The sequence below is a fragment of the Malus domestica genome, chromosome 09 (genome assembly GCF_042453785.1).
Source record: "Malus domestica chromosome 09, GDT2T_hap1".
Lineage (NCBI taxonomy): Eukaryota > Viridiplantae > Streptophyta > Magnoliopsida > Rosales > Rosaceae > Malus > Malus domestica.
In genome coordinates, this window is record NC_091669.1 from 24,485,778 (window position 1) to 24,507,329 (window position 21,552).

Here is a 21,552-nt window from a genome sequence, read left to right on the forward strand (position 1 = left end):
AATACCACATAGACATCATACAATGAGTCATCTAATGCATTGAGAATATAGTTTCTGTAGAGGAAATAATTATGTTTCTAGGCATCTATGGCCATTAAAGTTTCTGCAGAAAAAATATTTTCTCCATCTGCAGTAGGCTCAGTCTTGCGCAGAACATTAGCCAAGTTCAGTGTTGTCAAATAAAACAGCATCTTATGCTGCCATCTTTTGAAATCTCCCCCCTTAAATTTCTCAGGCTTCTCAGAATGAGGTTTATTCCTGATTGTTCCATATTGTTCGAAGATTGTTGAAGAACAATTCAAAAATAAATAAAAATAACAGAACTCAAAATTATAAAATTTTATTAATCAAAATACTTGCTGTACAAAATGAAATACAGATATAAATACAAGAATATCAATGGTACTAACTTGATTACAACAGGTAGAGGCTAGCGCAAAAGCTATGTCCTTCGAACAGTATTTCCGTCCCACTCTTGTGCTTGTGGTTCTACAACGTTTGCTCAACCTGGATAGAACTACCTAATTCTACAACCTGCACTGGATTATAGAATTCTAGCGAATTGCTTTGTGTGTTTACTCTCTGAGAATTGTGTATGGAAGAAAAAGAGGAAGAAAGGATGATTTCCAATGGAACTGAGGACTCCAGTTAAATAGGCTCTTTCATACCTCTTCAAATACATTTTGGATGTATTTGAAGCTATACAACTCTTTCCAAAGAGTTGTATCTATTAATCAAAACGTTTTTAATTAATTTTAATTAAAAACTTAATTCGAAAATTAAAACTAATTGATCTAATTAACTTTAATTCTTAGGCCCCAAGTGCCCTAGGCCCTTGTCTTGATTAATTAATATTATGGTATGATCATCAAGCCTAATCCACACAACTAGTGGCCCAAGCCTCAATCCTCATTCCAAATGGTCCAACATCTAACTAATATTGTAGAATACAAAACATATATAAAGGTTATTGAGAATCTTGTTTTCCCCAATGTGGGACAACAGTCTCAAAACTCTAACAATGTATGATAGCCATTCTTCCCCGACCTCACAAAGAGAGAAGCCTTGTTCGCTAGGGTCACTCTTTTTTGCATTTAAAAAAGGTTATAATTCTAAGACTTTTGAAAAAGAAGGCAAAAACCATTTTAAGACTCTTAAAAGTGGGCATTAATCATTTTTGAGTAAGTTGATGAATGGACTATGTTCATGGCTATGTACCTTTAAGTTTGATAAAACCCCAGTGCAAACTCGGATTCCAACCTGACAAAATTTAGTGGGTAAAACTAGCTAAAACTAGCTAATCTAATGCTTCCAATTAGAAAATAAACACACTTCGAAAACATAAAACTAGCTAATCGAAAATGTCATTTATCCACGTAGCTTACAATCTATAAGAAGGGAACATCTTTGATTCTCTGACAACGATTTCAGGATTGAGCAAGTGAAGCTGAATAAATAATTACCTTCTTCCTATCTTTCTCTATCTTGATTTAACTTTTCAAGTTTCTCTTTGTGAGAAGAAATAGTGAGCATGGGACTACGTGCATAAATATGAGTAGTCATTTTAGCAAGTTAATAAAAAAACTACGTGCATGGTGATATACGTTATAGCATATTAAATTCCCAACATTAAGCTTAGATTCTAGGGTGTGCATAACAAGTTTTAGTCCGAGCAAAACACCATTCATGATCATCACTGCCACACACTTCCCATTTCACCGATTCATGCATAATATAAACCAGCATCCCAACCCACGCATCCAATTTCTCAGATCCACATTCAACTATACCATCCACCCTCCCACGTATCGAACCCCTCACCCTCTACAACTATTTGAAAACAATGGTAGATGAATTCTCCCAAAATAAAATCAAAGGACAAAGCTGAAACGAGTACAAAAGTTGATGATATACATGGGAAGTTAGCAAATTGAATCCGAATAATCACAAAAACAAAAGTAAATCTTGGATATACTATAAAGACCATTATTGCATAACCAAGGTACAAGGACAAATAAGTGTATAATGATTTAACCGTTGAGTTTCTTTTTTGCTAATCTTTTAATAAATGTACGATTATAAATTATAAAGTGGATGCATACAAATCTACACATATAATTACAAAATTTTACGAAAATAGTTGCATAAAACAAGTTAGAATAGGCTTTACAATTTACATAATTGAAGAGCACAATAATATACATAAAAAGGTGACATTTCTTTTACAAAATATGGGGTGCAATCATCATAGTGTCCTGTATGATGAGAACAACCCCAGATGCATTGCAGATGCTAACGAACAACCTATGCTACACGTAAGCAGACATTAATTTCAATTTTTACTCTGGCTTTTGCACTTGTACGACGCCAATTTGAAGAGAACTTAATGTTTTCTAACTTTGTAATCGTATGTTTATCAGGTGTCCAAGGTGCACTCGCTCAGTTTCCATTGGTACGAACATGAGTGGGATTCGAACATTGGTTTTCTGAAATTGTTTTTTCCTGATTCCGCCACTGATGTTCGTGTTTATTCATGCAGTTCCTCCTGCATACTATGCTCATTTGGCTGCCTTCCATGCAAGATACTACATTAAGGGCGAGTATCCAGACGGAGGTTCTACTACTGGATCTACAGTTGGGGTGCTGGTGATGTGCGGTCCCGTGCCCTTCCTGAGATCAAGGAAAATGTGAAAGAAGTTATCCTCATGTGTGCCCTCATTTGCAATTGATGGGTTTTGGTTGTTTTGGTTGCGACTCGTGTGTAGAGGGAGGTCGAAGACAGCTTCTAAAGAATCGCTGCTGCTATTACTGCGACGCTGTAGGAACTCCTTCACGATTTTCTGTAGTCAAATGGATATTGAATTTAGAACCAAAAGAAATGCATACTGATTACATCCACTTTTAAAACTACGGGAAATGAAAAATAAAAATGTCAAAAATATAAATATATGTTAATTAGCTTCAATATCGGATCCGGTGTCCACACCATTGAAAACAATAAACTAGCTAATTATTGGAAAATGATCAAACACTAAAGGCTTATATAGAGGGATGTTTAGGGATAATTACCTCTGGTGAATCAGCGATTCGATTGGCAATAGTGAGAGCCATCAGAAGCTCTTCATCATCGTGATCATTGTCTTCATCTTCACCTTTTCTTTCTGAGGCTATGGATGATGATCTCCAACACATCGGATCTCCACCAAAAACCGGCCGTACGAGCTACAGCTTCTGTTCGAGTGTTTGTCCACAGCGACCTCTTTAGTGAGTTTTTATAGGAACAGAAGAAGATTCGAGAATTTCTGTCGTTAGGGATAGGTTAGATGATTTGATCTTATCTGGTCTGACCTGTGTAGATTTTTTTTCATTTTTTTTCTTTTTCTTTTAATCAAATTCTTTGTACTTTGTATTCAGAAAAGTCGGATATAATCGCTACTAATTAATAAAATTCTTTTTGTCAATCAAAAAATTGTGAAAAGACAAATTAATCTTCTATCACACAAAAAAAAAAATGATGGGCAATAATGTAATTTTACATGTCCAAATTTTACTATTTTTTATTGAAGTCTCACCTACAAGTGATGTTAAAATACCTCCAATATTTACAAAAAAAAAAAAAAAAAAAAAAAAAAACCAAAAACGAAGACCTCTCACTTCCCCACGTTCACTCTCTCTCTCCCTCCCTCCTTCTCATTTTCTAAGAAAATGTGTTCATACACACAAAGTGTGTAAGCAAATGCTAGTAAATATTTAGGATTTGAATATGTCGTTAGTTGTAATTGTTGGGTTCCCTTATTTTAATTGATAGGTTTTACAAGCAGTAAATGTTTTTTTTTTGTCCCAAAAGTATTTATTTATTTATTTATTTTTGCGTAAAGAGATATTAATTTTTTTAATTAAAAATAATATGGATGTAGAGAGTAAGTTGGATGTAGAAAGAAGTGAAATGAGTTCAAATAAAATTTTCCAACTATTTTTTACACAACTATTGATACAAATTTTTGTGGGAGCCACTTTGTAATTTAATTCACTCATTTGAATTGTCTTTTCCTGAATTAGTTATTTTCTCAAAACTAACATTTACAAAAAATCACTCAAATCCGAAATCATATGACTGTTAAATTAAGGGCTTAGTGTTTCTTTATAAAGTCGTATTCATCCATTTTATCACTACAAATGAATTTCTTAAATGTTGTTTTTTTGTTTAATTTTTTGCAATAATGATCTATGAACGATGTTTTAAAAGATAGGCGGTTCAAATTGCTAAAATACATTACGGAGTGGGCCCCACATAAACTTGTATCAAAATTCATGTAAAAAAAATTGTCACATCTTGGCCCGGGCTCCCACCACATCACGGGCTTGACTCCACCGTAGCACGATATTGTCCTCTTTGGGCCCCGACCAAGCCCTCACGGTTTTGCTTCTGGGAACTCACACAAGAACTTCTCAGTGGGTCACCCATCTTGGGAATGCTCTCGTGCAAACTCGCTTATCTTCGGAGTTCCGATAAAACCTAAAGCCAGTGAGCTCCCAAAAGGCCTCATGCTAGGTAGAGATGGGAATATACATATCAAGCTTAGAGGATCCATTCCCCTGGGCGATGTGGGATGTCACAATCCACCCCCCTTAAGGGCCCGACGTCATCGTCAGCACACTTCTGGGCAGAGATTGGCTCTGATACCAAATTGTCACATCCTGGCCCGGGCCCCCACCACATCCCAGGCTCGACTCCACCGTAGCACGATATTGTCCGCTTTGGGTCCCCACCACGCCCTCATGGTTTTCTTTTTGGAACTCACACGAGAACTTCCCATTGGGTCACCCATCTTAGGATTGCTCTCGGGGGAACTTGCTTAACTTTGGAGTTCCTACGGAACCCGAAGCCAGTGAGCTCCCAAAAGGCCTCGTGCTAAGTAGTGATGGGAATATACATATAAGGTTTACAAGATCCACTCCCCTGGGCGATGTGGGATGTAATAATCCACCCCCCTTAGGGGCTCGACGTCCTGTCGGCACACTTCCGGCTAGGAATTGGCTCTGATACAAAATTGTCACATCCCAGCCCGGGCCCCCACCACATCCCGGGCTCGACTCCACCGTAGCACGATATTGTTCGCTTTGGGCCATGACCACATCCTCACGGTTTCGTTTTTGGGAACTCACACGAGAACTTCCCAGTGAGTCACCTATTCTGGGAATGCTCTTGCATGAACTCACTTAACTTCGGAGTTCCGATAGTACCCAAAGCCAATGAGCTCCCAAAAGGCCTCGTGCTAGGTAGAGATGAGAATATACATATAAGGCTTAGAAGTCCACTCCCCTAGGCAATGTGGGATGTCACAAAAATACTCCATGAATCTGCTCCATGTTTACTTGGGTTATATCAATAAACCTTTTATTTTTGTAATTGGTGGATTGCCGCATTGGTTGAAAGTTTTATTCAAGTCATTAATCTTGGATTTAAAACCCTTTCTTCTCTTTGTAGATCAATGCAAAATATCGTTTCTAAAAATCAGCTTAATTTACAAGTGAGTAGTTTTGTTATGAGAGCTAAAGTATTGTATAAGCTTTGAGTAGCCCTAGCCCCCATTAGTTGCCCTTTCCTATCATGAATCGTTGCTCCCACACATTCTTGCAATCTCCAGAAGAAAACTACCAGTATTTAACTTGTAAATACTATCAGGTGGTGGCACCCATCTCAAAACTCTCTTCGAATGGTAGCTGACTTTCATTATTATGCGTTCTAAACTCAATGTGCAATTTTGTGGTACTTACAATAACAACTATAGATTTCTAGGGTGGATATCCATGCAAACAAATTAATGATAATGGTTTACCTAAATCATACTTGGCTTGGGACTGATTTCATAAAATATAATATAAACTTTAAATTGATGCATAATTTGAATACAATTTTCGTTTTTTTTTTTCACTATTCTATAGAGAAAATGATATTGCCATGACTACGGGTGTGTGGATCCGCTCTTTTTAGAAGCTTAATAAAGTGACTACATGCATGATCAGATACGCTTTCACTTATTAAAAGACCTAGCGCAAACTTTCATTCCAACTAGAAAAAATTTGCCGTGCTCATTCTCAATATGAGATAAGCATGTAATTAGATGCAAGATTACTGATTCTCTCTAGAAAGAAACAAATTTCAAGAAAAAATAATTATTCCAAAACAAAAAAAATAAAAAAATTAACTTCTCTAGAAAACGTATATGAGCTAAGCCAGTAATTAGAAGCAAGATCACTACTTCTCTGGCCACATTCTCAATATCGAGCAAATGAAGCAAAACCATTATTTATATCTCTTTATGTTGAAGTTAGTCCGGTTGAACTTCTCATGAGAAGATAGCAGAGATCACCATGAGTCACACAATTACCCTTATCACTAGTAAGGGGAAACCTTTGATTCGAAACGAAAATAAAATTTGGGGTGCTCACAACAAGTTTTAATCATCCATTTAAAAAAGAAACAAACTTCAAGAAAAAACAAAATAGCGGAAGAGAGATTGTTGCAGTTTCTTCAATTGAGGGTTTATACCTGTGGGAATTAACAAAAAGGATAAAGAATGAAAATAAAATCAAAGAAAAATTTTCTTTCTTGACCTATGAATCAGAACTTCAATTCAGTTACAATTCAGAAAATTTTCACAAATAATAGTTATATAAACAAGTCAGAAGGCTTTCCAGTTTACACTGTCAAATGGGACATGCATAATTAATTGAAGGCCACAGAAATATAAATAAAAGGGGTCATGAAGCCATGATCCCGGTGAACTCATTCCTTTATTCTTAACTCTCCACATATATATATAGCTATCTAGGATATATCGTATTTTCTACATTTTGTTCTTCATAAATCGGTCAACTTTCATGCTGCTCCGACTCTACTGGTGGTGCACAGTCTCAAGACTGGCCTGACATTACCAAGCATGTTGGCGTGGTCTGTGCAAAACATGGCAGGATCCATGGACAATGTTTGGCCAGCATTTTCTGTCAAGTCAAATTGATTTTGAATTTAGAACCAAAAGAAAATGAGACTGATTTGGGTAATCAATCTGGTAAGGAATATAGAAGATAAAACTTGGGAAAAATAAATTTCAAAAGTGTTAATTAGCTAGTTAGTTCAATATCAGATCCAGTGACCAAACCATTTGAAAAAACAATAAACCGCCTTAATGGAAAATGATCAAACCCTAAGGGATCAATTAGAGGGATAATTACCTCTGGTAAATCATCGATTCGATTGGTGATGGTGAGAGCCATCAAAATCTGTTCATCATCATGATCATCGTTATCGTCTTCCTCTTGACCTGAGGCCATGGATGATGATCTCCTACACATAACCCTACCAAACACGCCCAAAAAGGAAGAGCTAATCCTTCTATTTATCTACTTATACGGCCAACCTGCAGCGTCTTCACTGAATATATAGTGACCATGGAGGATTGGCGAAGAGAAGGTAGCTAGGGTTAGGTTTTAGGGATTGATCTTATCTGGCCCGGATCGTGCTCGTGTATCTCGCTGACGTGTGTGCCTAGCTCACTCTTTTCTTCTTTTTCCTTTTTCCCTTTTTCTGTCGGTATTTTCCTTTTTTTTCTTTATTGGTTTTTCATTTCAAGAGACTGATATTATTTCTTATCCTTATTTCCCCATCTATTTTTAATAAAAAATTTAATACCAAATCTAACTTTATGTAAAAGAACTTCAAAAGCGCTGTTAAGAATTAATCCTCTTATATGTCATTTGTAGTCGAAAGAAAAAAATTAAAATGAGAAATGAATAAACCTGCCAAGCCCTCCCCATTTTCTCTCTTCAGCCCTCGCCCATTTCTAACTCTTTTGTCCCCCTCCATCTTCTATCTCTTCCGTTCTCCCACCCACCCCAATTTTGCTCTCTTCTTTTCTCCCTACCTTTTAACCCTTAATTCTGAATTGAAATTTGGAATAATTTTGGATATGAATCTTCAATCTATATTTGGTAGATAGAGAAAGAAAGATAGGGGAACCAAGAAAGAAAAAAAGAAGAAGGTAACTTTCACAGCAGCAAAGAGAAAAGGAACTGCTGCCATCATATGTGGTGCATGGCTGTGGTTGTTTTCATCTAGGTTGGACGTGGACATTCATGGCTATTCCATTCTCCTAAAATCTCCAAGATTCAATCATTCTTTATATTTGTTTTAGAAATATAAGTGGGTGGGAAGAGAGCGTTTGGGTTTTTAAACTTTTTATGCTAGGTGAAAATATATTTGTAGATGAAAAGATCAGGATTGGTTTCTAGATGATGTGAACCAGCTGCATGATCAGGCAAGGTTTAGAATCCTAGCTCGAGCTGAAGAATATAAGACTCGGTGGTGATTGAGTTTTGGTCGAGTATAATTCCAAGCATAACAAGATAATGCTAAGTAGTTGAAATGCTATCAAACTCTCCAATTTGAGCATCACAAAATTTACTCTTATGAATACAAGAGGATTGGTAACATAGAGAGGACTTTCAACTCAACTCACAAATCAATGTTTGATGCAACATCCTTTCACACCCTCTTGTGAAAAGTAATTGCTTTACTAACTGTCAGCACAAATTATGATTGGATAGACGGATTTGGGTTAGCAATCGACAGATGATGAAGAGCCTTTGATTCTTTGACTGAAAGACCCCTTCACATCCTTTCAAGTTTGTGGCTGATTATTTATCCTAAGTCTTAGTTGAGGAAGAGCCTTTGATTTTTTTTTTTTTCACTAAAAGATGTCACTTCATCAACCTTTTCAACGAAGTGAGGTGTTTTATAATTGGTTAGTCACATGTCACATTCAGAGGTCAGCACACAAGCGGCTAAACCTTTTGCACAATTAAGACACATATTTCCTTTGAGTATCTTTGCCAGTATAACTTGATACTGATTTGGTAGACGTATATTTTTATCATTATAGTTGAGGCTGTCGAAAGATTCAGAACTTCACAGGATTTGCATAACTTTGTCTTAAGGTTTTAGAACTCAAGGACGAGAGTTCCTTCAGCCGAATTCGGTTGATTTAGAAGTCAGATGTGCAATTTACAACATCACAATATCTAGAATTACTTGCTCGACCGAGTTTGACAGTGAGTTGGCTCACCTTCAGCATCCAAACCACCAAAAGACGTAGTTATCTCTTAATTACTTTGGCGCGAGCGCCACACAAACTTTGTAATTTTTAGGGTTAGCAGAAACATACTTTAAAGAAAAACCAAACTAATCCCAAAAATTTATCCACATAAACTAAGAGCTAAAACTAGAAGAAGACAACAACGATAATTTTTTAACAACAATCTCAAGCGCGAGCAAGTGAAGCAAAACCGTTACTTACCTTTTTTCTATATATGTTTCTCTATTAAATTTAGTTCAATTGAATTTCTCTGGATTTTCTTTGCTGAGAAGAGATATCAAGGACAAGACTGTGTGCATGAATATATATAACGTTCTTTTTAGAACAAATTGGATAACTTTGATTTTAATCAGAGACAATTTGCTGCATAAATAACAAGTTTCAATTATCCAATAATAAAAAAACACAGTTAAAAAAATGAATGATAATTTAATTGCTTCAATTTCCGTTACATGCAAGCAATGCTTAAATAATAGTACTAGTATCGGTGGAAATTTTCAAGTTTTTAAACAAATTTTCATCAGATCCATTGAGGGTGACCGATGTCGTTATATAATTCGATGTTTCCACATATTTTCATATCCATATTGCTAGGGCCAGGTGCGGCTCGAGTTGGGTGGAGGATATTAGGGCTGGGGCACGTGGACCTGGGTGTTAGGGCGTCAGTTTTGGGCTGCTCGAGATGGGCTACTAGGCATGGGCCTATGTGGCTGAAAGGGAGAGAAAGAGGAGGTGCGAACCTCCTAGCTGATTAGGCTGCTAAGTTTAGGCCTGTGCAGCAGGGGAGAGATGCGGGAGAAAGAGGGCAGCGTTAGGGCGCCTGCCCTTGCCTTGCTAATTGGGTCGTTGCGCCCTTTGGGCCGAGAGGAGGAAACCAGGCCATGGGGCTTGGCGTGGTGCTGGGCTCTTACGGTATTCTATATATTTTTTTTCTTTTCAAGCAGGCTTCTAACAATTTTTTTTTCTTGTGCCACTTGTAGGATTTTTTCAAACATGTCTTCTTCGAGCCACAAGAATGATGAATTTATTCTGCCGTTGTATCACCAGGGTGGATCTACAAGTAAGCTAGCTTAGTTCATGACTGCTCATGTCAAGAAAGGTTCCAATGAGCAGTTCAGGGACTTCCTTGAGATGTTTAAGCACGCAATTCAGTCTAGGTTCACGTGAAGTGGGCCAAGGAAGGTAGTAGCCGTGGGCCGTGTAAGTCTAGGAAAGCTATCAAGTTTCAACCCTACTACTTTGTGTTTGGGTTCACCTTTCCTATGCCTTAATTTTTCTAGGAGGTGATATGCTCTATGAAGTGTGGTCTTGGTCAGTGCCTTTCGAACATGGTCTGCGTGATGGTGGGATTCTACAACTTGGGTAGGTTCTTTGACTTAGACATAACTACCAAAGAATTTTAGTACATTTTTTACATAGGCCACATCGATGGTGTTGAGCAGCTAAGGACATGCCATAGGCTCTTCAATCACTTGAGCAAAGGGGATCATGACTGGGCTAGAGAGACCTTAGAAATTAGCGGAGAGTGGGAATCCAACTCCTCGTATGGGCTACGCGTTCCGATTGCTTTCATCGTTGGTAAGTGGGCTGCTTAGTCTCTAAGTTGTTTTATACTTTTTGTTGAGATGCCTTCTAATTTATCCACCTTTATTTATGTAGATTTGGAATTTGGCTCAACTTTCAAAACTTCTCCAGATATGAAGAAACTGAACATCACTTTAGGGATCCCTACTAAATATCATGAGTTGCCTTAGCTGCTCAGCCCTGTTCATCGGGCGAAATATGGGCTGCTCCCAAGGGAGAAGATAAGGAGGATCAAGTATAAGGCGTTTGCTCATGAGCCTGTTGCTGGTGGAGGCGAGATAAAGAGATCTTCATCACTTGCTCGAGAGCCGTCGATGGAGAGGAAGATGAAGACTTCCTCTGTAACTCACGAGGGTCCGTTCATTGTTGGGAGGCTCGTGATTGACTTAACTTCTTTTAAGGGGAAGAAAGAGGTTGTTGTTGGAAATATGCCCTGAAAGTCAATCTTCGGAAGAAACCTTTCAGGCCAATAAATGGATGTATAGATGACTCTTATACATCAAATGGCAAAGATACTATTTAGGACTATCTCTATAAACGATATATGTCATAAATGGTGAATCCATGGACAATGGATCGATTGAAGAAGTAATCTAATGAAGTTAGACTACAGAGACCTTCTTCACATAACCATCATGTCCAAAAGGTTCCTGGTCATAGGATTGTCGGAGGGATACTGACAATGCATAGACTGGTACATACTATGTCCGCTTCAATTAGAAGGATGGAAAGTCTCATCCCATTCGTGTAGTGACACTAAGACAAGATGTAGGTGCTCATTAAGGGAATGAGTTCACTGAACACAATCGAACGAGAGTACTTGCATGGAGGTCTACTCACATGTCAAGCAAGTAACTCTAATAGTTGGAATAATGTAAGTAGTCCTTTGACCTGAGGCATCATCGTTGTCTTGTGGTTAAGTACTTGGTCTTTGATTATGTCAAAGTCACTCCATCTGCGGATGTCCACAGCATAGTCGGGGTTAAGCCACTTAGTCATGAATGTAAGTGAATGCGCAACAAGGAATCTCTAATCCTCGTTAAGAGAGGATGAATACTCTAAGATATGATTCTGAAATCTTCGGTCGAAGTATCGAGCGTAATAAAGGAAAGCGTTCCTATACGACTCAATTGAATCATATAAGAAGGAATAATCACATTAGGGGTTTGACATAATATATCCATACCCTAGTGATGTGATTGAGAGTATTGTTTTAGAGAAGGATCGAATTACATTGTAATTCCAACTGAGTAGGTTCTCTGAACAACTTCTACATTAGCTTGGGTAGCCATGATATATGGTTAGATGTCACTCATGGCTTGTGAGTTCTTCTAGATGATTAAATGTAGTCGTCAAAGAAGAAGGTGAATTAAAAGTAAGTTTTTAATTCACTAAGTGATTGGATTAAATATAATCAATTGGATTGGTGCCAATCACCTCACTGCCTTGCTAATTAGAACCTAAAACGATTGTTCACCAATACACTCTTGTAGTGAGTAACTAATGGATGATGGAAATAAATAATTGGATTAATTAAGTGTTGTGATTAATTAGAAAGTTTAAAGAAATCATAAAAGCGATATAAGATCGTTTTGGGCTTAAAAAAACGTTCGGGTTTAATTGGACCCATTGGGCCTAAACCCATTGGGCTTTTATTCAAGCATTTGATGACTTGAAATAAATAACAGCCCAAAGCCCAAACAACACAAAGGGGCCGGCCAAAGGAGGGAGAGAAAGGTCAAATGTTGATTTGTTTCTTTTTGGCTATAAAAGGAACTTTATAGCAAATGTTTCATTAGGGTTTTTTAAAGTGTTAAAAGAACAAAAGAGAAAAAGAAAAATATCTCTCTAACACTCAAAGGGCCGGCCACCATAGGGGGATTTAGCTAATCATCTTTTCACCCCTTTGGTAATTCCTTCATCCTTCTCACTATACTAGTGGGTGAGGATCTTTAGAGGTTTTCAATTTTGGAAACTTGAAGAGAACCTAGGAGCACTCATTCTAAACAAAGTGGAGGAGGCAAGGAAGTAGGCTAGGCTCAAGGAGTTCAAGGAGCAAAGGGCTTGGAGGTGGTCCATCCTTGGTCTAGGATCTAGATCAAGAGGTATAAAACTACTCCTAAACTTTGTTCTTGTATAAATTTGTTTTTGATACATCTTACATAAACCTATGCATCTTGAAGGGGGTTTACATGACTATTGCATTGATATTATTTGATAACATGCTTCCGTTGCTTTCGTAAATAAATTTTGAATTGTATATGCATGCTAGTCACTAGAAATCCCACATGAATCTCATAGTATTCCCTTCAGTTGTTGGATCTGATCTTATGAAGCATGCTACTCTAAGGGTTGTTAGAATAGTTGCGCTGTAGAGGAGTCATGTTATGCCCTTTATGGCATGTTTATTTCGAGACAACGATTAGTGTCCAAGTCTGATCTGATTCCATTGCTAAGGCGGCGCCAGGGCTGGCCTCTGCTATTGAAAAGGAAGCGCCTGCCCACATGAGCAGTGTTGAAGTTCCATTCGAATGCAAATATAAGGTTAGTATAGTCGCACAAGTAAGGGTGTCGAACCACAGGGACTGAGAAACAACTTAGTAAAACCTTTGACTCTTACAAATTAGCATTAGTTAAAGACTCCTATGACTTAAAATGGGGGGTTTGAGTAATTTTGGAAAAGAAATAAAGACAGAAAGAAAAGGGAAAAATTAGAACTATGTAAAAATAAACCTAAGACATGGAATAGGTTAGAAACATTCAGGATATAAAGCTGACTATAAATAAACAAAGTCTTTTCCCTAAACATTCCTGAATCAGTGATATGATCTTTTAACTTATCCTTTTCAAATGCACAACTAAGATGTTCACATATCTAGCATGACATATAACTAGATTGTATGAATCCTCTCTTACTTTGCACGTTAGATGCATGGCATATACATAAAACTTATATTTGTTGGTGCAACCTAGCATGGCGTATACTCGGATTTAGCACCTAGAAACTCATTAAGAACGAAGAGAATTATGAACATCACATGAACCCTAGAACATGGCATTTATCCTAGAACTTCATGGAATCAATTTACATGATTAGTTCTGAACCTGACCATATGTTACTAATGAATGAAGGAAGATATGGCAGTCATCTTTATCATTCTCAACATAAATCAAACATAAACAAGGTAGCTAAGCTTGAAAATATGTGCTTTAAATGATTGAAATAGAAAATTGATTCTAGCTTGCAAATGAAATTGATAAACTAAAGCTGCTTCATAACATTAATTCAATCATGTCTAGGGCTTCAAAGTAGCCCTAAGTATCCATAAACTAAATTAAAAACTTAACAAAATACATAAAAAGTTAGGAACGCTAGAACCTAGAAACTGCTCAAGGCTGAAGACTCCTTATCTCTCCAGATTCTGTGTTTTTTCTGTTTTTTTTTTCTCCTCGTCTTTTTCCTTCTGATTCTGGGTATTTTTCTCCTATTAAAAGGCTTGAAGTTCTTCTAACAGCTGATACTGACACATTTACATCTTTGAATTGATTCTTATTTATAGCTCATTACAATCAGCTTTTAGTATAGGAGTAACTGAAAACTAGCTGTTATTAGAATTTGTATCTGAACAACTCTTCTTTAATCTATCATAAGTTCTTGTCAAAAGCTCTAAATCATAAGCTATAAAGACCATCAGAAAGAAGACTTCCAGGGCTTTCCAACCATATATGACCTATTTTCTAATTCGTTCTGAGCACTACAGGGCAAAGCTCTCAGGTTGACTGTTCTGCAAGGGCCTTTTTTGGCGGATCTTGGGCCACTTGTTATAATATTCAAAATAAGATGATTTCTTCAAGCCCTTACTTTCATCCTGAAATACAATACAAACAACAAAATACCTTGTGATGCATAGAGATTTTAAGTCAAAAACCTAAGTAAAAGAGGGCATATAAATATAACTTTATGCACTTAACAAATTCCCCCAAACTTAGATTTTGCTAGTCCTTGAGCAAACCAAAACTAAAAGAAACAAAAGCAACAGAAAAGACAAACATAAGTTAATCTAACACCAATTCCGTTGGTGAGACGAATGCATTCAGCTTATGCATCAAGCCTTTAAACCTCTAGGCATCCCAGTTGGAGGAGTTGTGTCTCCTAAGGGTTTAACAGTGACTGCACCCATAAATGTCCTAAACAACCTACAAAACAATGATTAGAGCACTTTTGAAATAAGATAATAAGAATCAAAGCTCAACTATGCCTTACATTTGTAACTTTGACTTTACCTTTCCAGCAATCAAATTTGCATGTTAGTGAGGTGCTCTAGCCCAAATTCAACTTTTTACTAAGTTACAAGCTCAAGCAAGGAAGATAAGATTTGTCTCAACTATAAACTCACAGATTCACTTTTTCACTTGATTCCTAGGGCTTGCTCTCAACAAGTTTATGTGAGTGAGGTTATGTAATGGAAAGCAAGATATTCTCATACATAATTCAATTAGAAACAAAAGAACTTTATGGATAGATCTCATGAAAGGAATCAAATACTAAGAATAGGATAGCACACATACTTACTAACATCCATGATTACATCCTCAAAGATCAGCTAGGTCTTTCATAAGGTTGTAATGTAAGGTTTTTAGGGCAGGGACTACGAAAGGATGGATAAGGAATACTAGAACTTGAGATATACCAAAGTGTCTTCCTTGCAAAACCAGCATGCTTTCCTCTTGAATTGATCTTCTTTACTTGTTCTAGGAGTCCATGACCCATGGATTTAGAAATTTCATGTTCTTTTTTTTTCTTTTCTTATTTTGCAATTCCAGCCCATGTAACCTCGGTACATGCCACTTTCTTAGCTTAAATCTCAAGCATTATATTTGTCTTCATCACTTTGGTATTCCCCAAGCTATAGGGAATGGCTATTAAGGGGGAAAATGGGTAGAGTTTAGTGTGGGTGATGAAAGATATGGTTGTGTTTGGCTTCAAAATGGGTAATGGCTCACACAACAAAGGTAGGGAATTAGGCTATTTACTAGTTAAAACATGCACAGCCTAACATCATCTCAATGAGTTCATTCATGGGTGATAATAAGCACAAGTATCCACAAAAGAGAATAACTCTTAGTATTCAATCAAAAATGAATAATGAGATCATTTGAAATGAATTTGAAAGAAAAGGATAGGAGTAGAAATAGTTTAATCCCACTAAAAGAAGCAAATAGGCACAAAATTTCACAAAAGGCAGTCTCCACTATCCTTCTTTTAAGGTTTGAACTAGTAACTTTTCACAAGTATTCTTAGAACTGAGAGCAGTGGTATTATATAGCATATACAACAACTTTCAAAGCATAGCCAAAGTTATGATTGCAAGACTAAGTTAAACATGTACATTCCTATTATTTAATTGCAAATAGCTCTAATCATGACTCAAAAAGACTAAAAATTCAATACCACACACTTTGTAGCTGCTCTAAAGCAATGGGCTGCTTCAATGGATTGAAAAACATACAATTGAAAACAAAATAAATTAAGTTAGTAAGCAAAACTAAAAGGAATTACAAAGTTGTTTAAGCCCAGTCCTCGGCAACGGCACCCTTTTGTTGAAGTTCCTTCCGAGTGCAAATATAAGGATAGTATAGCGGCACAAGTAAGGGTGTCGAACCACAGGGATTGAGAAACAACTTAGTAAAACCTTTGACTCTTACAAATTAGCATTAGTTAAAGACTCCTATGACTTAAAATGGGGGGTTTGAGTAATTTTGGAAAAGAAATAAAGACAAAAAGAAAAGGGAAAAATTAGAACTATCTAAAAATAAACCTAAGACATGGAATAGGTTAGAAACGTTTTCAGGACATAAATCTGACTTCAAATAAACAAAGTCCTTCCCCAAAACATTCTTCAATCAGTGATATGTTCACATATCTAGCATGACATATAACTAGATTGTATGAATCATCTCTTACTTTGCATGTTAGATGCATGTCATATACATAAAACTTATATTTGTAGGTGCAACCTAGCATGGCATATACTCAGATTTAGCACCTAGAAAATCATTAAGAACAAAGAGGATTATGAACATCACATGAACCCAAGAACATGGCATTTATCCTAGAACTTCATGGAATCAATTTACATGATTAGTTCTAAACCTAAACACATGTTGCTAATGAATGAAAGAAGGTATGTGCTTTAATCATGTCTAAGGCTTCAAAGTAGCCCTAAGTATCCATAAACTAAATTAAAAACTTAACAAAATACATACAAAGTTAGGAACGCTAGAACCTAGAAACTGCTCAAGGCTGAAGACTTCTGCTCTCTCTAGATTCTGTGTTTTTTTCTGTTTTTTTCTCCTCTTATTTCTCCTTCTGATTCTGGGTATTTTTCTCCTATTAAAAGGATTAGGAGTTTTTCTAACAGCTGACACTGACACATTTACATCCTTTAATTGACTATCATATATAGCTCATTACAATCAGCTTTTAGTATAGGAGTAACTGAAAACTAGTTGTTATCAGAATTTGTATCTGAACAGCTTCTTTTTATTCTGTCATAAGTTCTTATCAAAACCTCCAAATCACAAGCCGTAATTGCATAAGTTCTAATTCGTTATGAGCACTTCAGGGCAAGGCTCGCAAGTTGGCTGTTCTGCAAGGGCTTTTTTTAGTGTATCTTGGGCCACTTGTTACAATATTTAAAATAAGATGATTTCTTCAAGCCCTTACTTTCATCCTAAAATACAATACAAAAAACAAAATGCCTTGTGATGCATAGAGATTTTAAGTAAAAAACTTAAGTAAAAAATGGCATATAAATATAACTTTATGCACTCAACAAACAGCTGTGAACAACCTGCGAACTCAACTTTAGGGGATTTTCCCAAATCCATGCGCTGTTGAAGCCCAATCTGGTTGAGGACACAAAAGCATGTGCCAAGTTCATAGTTGCATGTTTCCTATCGGTGGTCCATTAAAGCTTCCAAATCCAACAAACGCTATTCTTCTCCACGTGAAGTGCCCATTTTTTCTTCCTTGCTTTCCTTTGTCTTGTCAGCTTGTCAGTTTGTCAGCAAACTCTTTTTTTCTTCTCTATGAATTTTTAAAACTTTTCCAAATCCCGTAGAACTTTACGTGGCAGTAAACATCTATTTATTTCCTTCTTGTAGTAACTTTTTCCTTGGTGGGATTCATGCCACGCGGAGTGAGCATTGTGATAATGGTTGTTCTTTGTGAGTGGCTTTCTTCGGGTTCTTCTGGTTTTATGCAACACAGCGTCACCAAAGCCATCTCCTTCAAGCCCCATCGACTTCCTTCGGGTTCTTCTGGTTTTATGCAACACGGCATCACCAAACCCATCTCCTTCAAGCCATGTCCTGCAACTTCCTTCGGGTTCTTATGGTTGTATGCAACACGGCATTACCAAACCCATCTCCTTCAAGCCACATCCTGCGACTTCCTTCGGGTTCTTCTGGTTTTATGCAACACGGCATCACAAAACCAATTTCCTTCAAGCCACATAGTGCCCGGATTCCATCTGGAAAACCACTAGAGACGTTCGTTGGAGACGTGGTACGACTGCCATTTCTATTTGGGATTTTTTGTCTAATGTCGGCAGTTGCTAGCATATAAGTTCTTGTTGCTACCCAAAGTTTTCTAAAGACAACGTTTGCCTGCAAAATAATTTTACTGGAGAGAAGATGAAGAGAAAATAATCATAGTTTTGTACCTTCTGATTGTTGCTTGTAGTTTGCTCTTTTTCCTTGAAAGTCTCCTCTTTCGTTGCTCAATTTCTATCTTAATTTCTGCAGCATACCTTTCCTTTTCTTTCGTCCTCTGTGTGCTTCAATTTTTGTAGCCTCTCCCTCTTTTTGTTTTCGTGTCCTTTTATTTGCTTTGGTTTGATGCATTTTTAGAGGCGAAAAGTTGGACATGGTAGTTGAAGCTAGTGGGATGCTATTTTCGTAGGGTGTGGAGATGCTGAGAGAAAGCCATCACTTGAGTGGAGAACGTGGGAGTTTGTGGAGAGTTCTAGACACACATGATCTCTGTACTTGGTTGCTACGTGGATGACAAAACTCCATCAGACTTGTCACAGTCCACGTACGTGCGGGTGTAGAATATATTTTTTTTAATTTTTATTTTTCTCTTAAGTCTCCCTGTTTTTAATAAGAGTTGCTAATATATTTTATTTGTGAAAGTATATAGCTCAACAGTTGGGTCGGGTCGGCGGGTTAAAGGAAGGTCTGATTCCCTTCTCTATCCCCTTCTCTCATTTCTCTCCATTCTTCCCCCCCTGATTGGTCAGTGTCTCTCCCTTTCTCTCCTTCCCTTTGCATGACATCCACACACGTGGCTTCTCAGATTCTTGCTCCAGCAAATCTAGAGCCTTCCAGATCCTTGCTCCAACATATCCTTGCTCCATACACGTGGCTACCCCTAACTTCAATCGTTAATAACTTCTTCGTTATAACTTAGTTTCACGAACGGTTTTCGTCTACACACTCGTAGGGCATTCCTCTATCCAAATATGTCAAGAAATCTCATAAAACATTTCCTTGTAATTATGTTAAACTAGTTAGGCGCATTTTCGTCTTTTCAACTTAACCATAAATTTTACTACGTAAATTATAAAATTTTAGGAAGAAAAATTTTAAAAGTTCTCAATTTAATTTTTTTCATAACCATAAATCAATTTATTTTTTATTTTTTCTTCACATATTTATATATTTAAATTTGTAGGGTATTACAGGAACTTCGTTTTCCCATAAATCTTTCAGCTCATTGACCAACGGCCGCAGATAAACATCGATAGACTTGCCCATATCCTCGGTTATCAACATAACCATCATCATATATTCCTCTGGCTAGTCCCAATCTTACGTGCCACGGCTCGCACACAAAATCAAGGTACAAATGCTCAACCTATTTACATCCGTTAGTAGGATGCCTCATCAAATTGTCATCCACCCGCCTGTCTTTATGCCATCTTATGTCGTTAGCAGTATGCATCGACATATACAAACGCTAAAGGCTGGGCTTTAGTGGACAATAACACAACTTTTTTTGTAGAATCTTCATCTTATTATTTTGAGCTACATTTTAAACCTCAACTCTTTGCATACAAGGCATTTATCAAGCACTTCATTCTCCTTATAGAACAATACACAATTATTTTTGCACGCGTGAATTTTTTCATAGCCCAATCCCATACCATTCAACACCTTATTCGCACTTTTGTGATCTTAAGGCAAACAATTGTCCTTTTGAAGCATCCTCTTGAAAAGGCCCAAAAAATAATCAAAGCACTGGTTGGACATAAAAAACTTTATTTTCTCATGCATCAACTCCACAATAGCCATCAGTACCAAAAAGTCCTTGCAACGTCGTATAAGTCTTGTTTGGCACTTTTTAATAGTTTTTCATAATCTTTAAATGCTCCACTATTCATGCTTCAAGGTACGTCATCTCCCCCTTCCTAATCCAAATTCATCAAGACGTTTGGAAAAGTATGATATAAGATATCCATAATTTGTTTGTTTGGATCGGTATATGATTCAACTATCTCAACTGATGGAGTCACGTGTGAAGATGAAGCATGTATTAATCGTTCCCCATGATTATTCAAGTGGTATACCTCTCCATCATACATGTCTTACTAAATGATATTGAACATTTTCATAATACTCAACCATTGAATTGTTACATTTCTTACACCGACAATGGATTAGAGGTTAACCCTGGTTGTGTGCCAGGGCGAAATCAATAAACTGATTTATTCCATCAAAGTATTCGTTTGCACATCTGTAGGATTCTGTATCAATTGTTTGTCCATATCGCCAACTAAAAAAATAAATCACAATGCTTACAAACACTTCAATTATAAAATGCCACCATATGCCTCCACTGAGGGTCCTACCCCATTCAGGAATGCACACCTATGTGTCGTATTTTATTGCATTATCAGATTAGATTTCGACGTCGGAAAAAATTGGCAGCATATTCTTGTAGTTCTTCAAGTGTAGCACGTATGTACTAAATACATACGCAGCACTTGAAGAACACAAAGACATGCTACCAAATTTCTCACCATCGAAATCTAAAACCGCAAACTACAATGCATAACTGTGCATTCCCAAACTCTCAAAAAAATGGGACAATTCAAGAGACCAGGTCATACTTTTGCATCCATGTGCGAAATCCAACTAATTAAACAAGAAACTAAGTTTTCACGAAAAAAATGTATAAAGTTAAGTACTATTAACTTTGTATAACAAAAAACATTTTTGTACAACCCGTTCAAAGATGTTTGCATACAAATAAATTATATCACATAAATGCTAAAAAAACAAATAAATAAACTACAATTAATGTTAACGACATAGTTGAAGAAAATATGCCTCCTAATTCGTTCCTCACCAATAGTTGTTTAAAAAAAACTCACACACAACAAATTTATGTTTCTTAGCTTCATTGTATAACTTCCAAAAAAATATTCAAAGCAAATTCGCTTACCAAATGATATAGGCGATGAAGAGTAGGAGAACGAGAACCAGTGATCGAGCTAAGGGAGAGGAAAGACAGTAAGTTGAGGGAGATGAGAGACAGTGAGCTGAGGGAGAAGGAGAGGCAAAGCTGCAATGAATTTGCAGTTTATGTCTCTCTTAGCTCCAAATTTCTTCTCGTTTATCGTGTTTTTTGCCTGACCATTCCCGTGGTTTCTAAAAACCTTTGCGGGACGACATCGTTGACATTTGTCACGCATAGCAGTTTTGCACGACCATCTTTTTTTCGTAGCGCAACAATTAAATTATT

The 21,552-nt window shown here is 36.9% G+C and overlaps 2 long non-coding RNA genes across 2 annotated transcripts; both read right to left on the reverse strand.

The window, feature by feature from the left end:
- Positions 1-2,118: 2,118 nt before the first annotated feature.
- On the reverse strand, positions 2,119-3,254 carry LOC103402760 (uncharacterized). The gene is made up of 2 exons (XR_011571569.1): positions 3,070-3,254; positions 2,119-2,840 (listed from the first exon to the last, which is right to left on the reverse strand). It is a non-coding gene; the product is annotated as an uncharacterized lncRNA (long non-coding RNA).
- Positions 3,255-6,657: 3,403 nt separating this feature from the next.
- Positions 6,658-7,530, reverse strand: LOC114826764 (uncharacterized). Its single transcript, XR_003775812.2, has 2 exons — positions 7,237-7,530; positions 6,658-7,005 (listed from the first exon to the last, which is right to left on the reverse strand). It is a non-coding gene; the product is annotated as an uncharacterized lncRNA (long non-coding RNA).
- Positions 7,531-21,552: the final 14,022 nt, after the last annotated feature.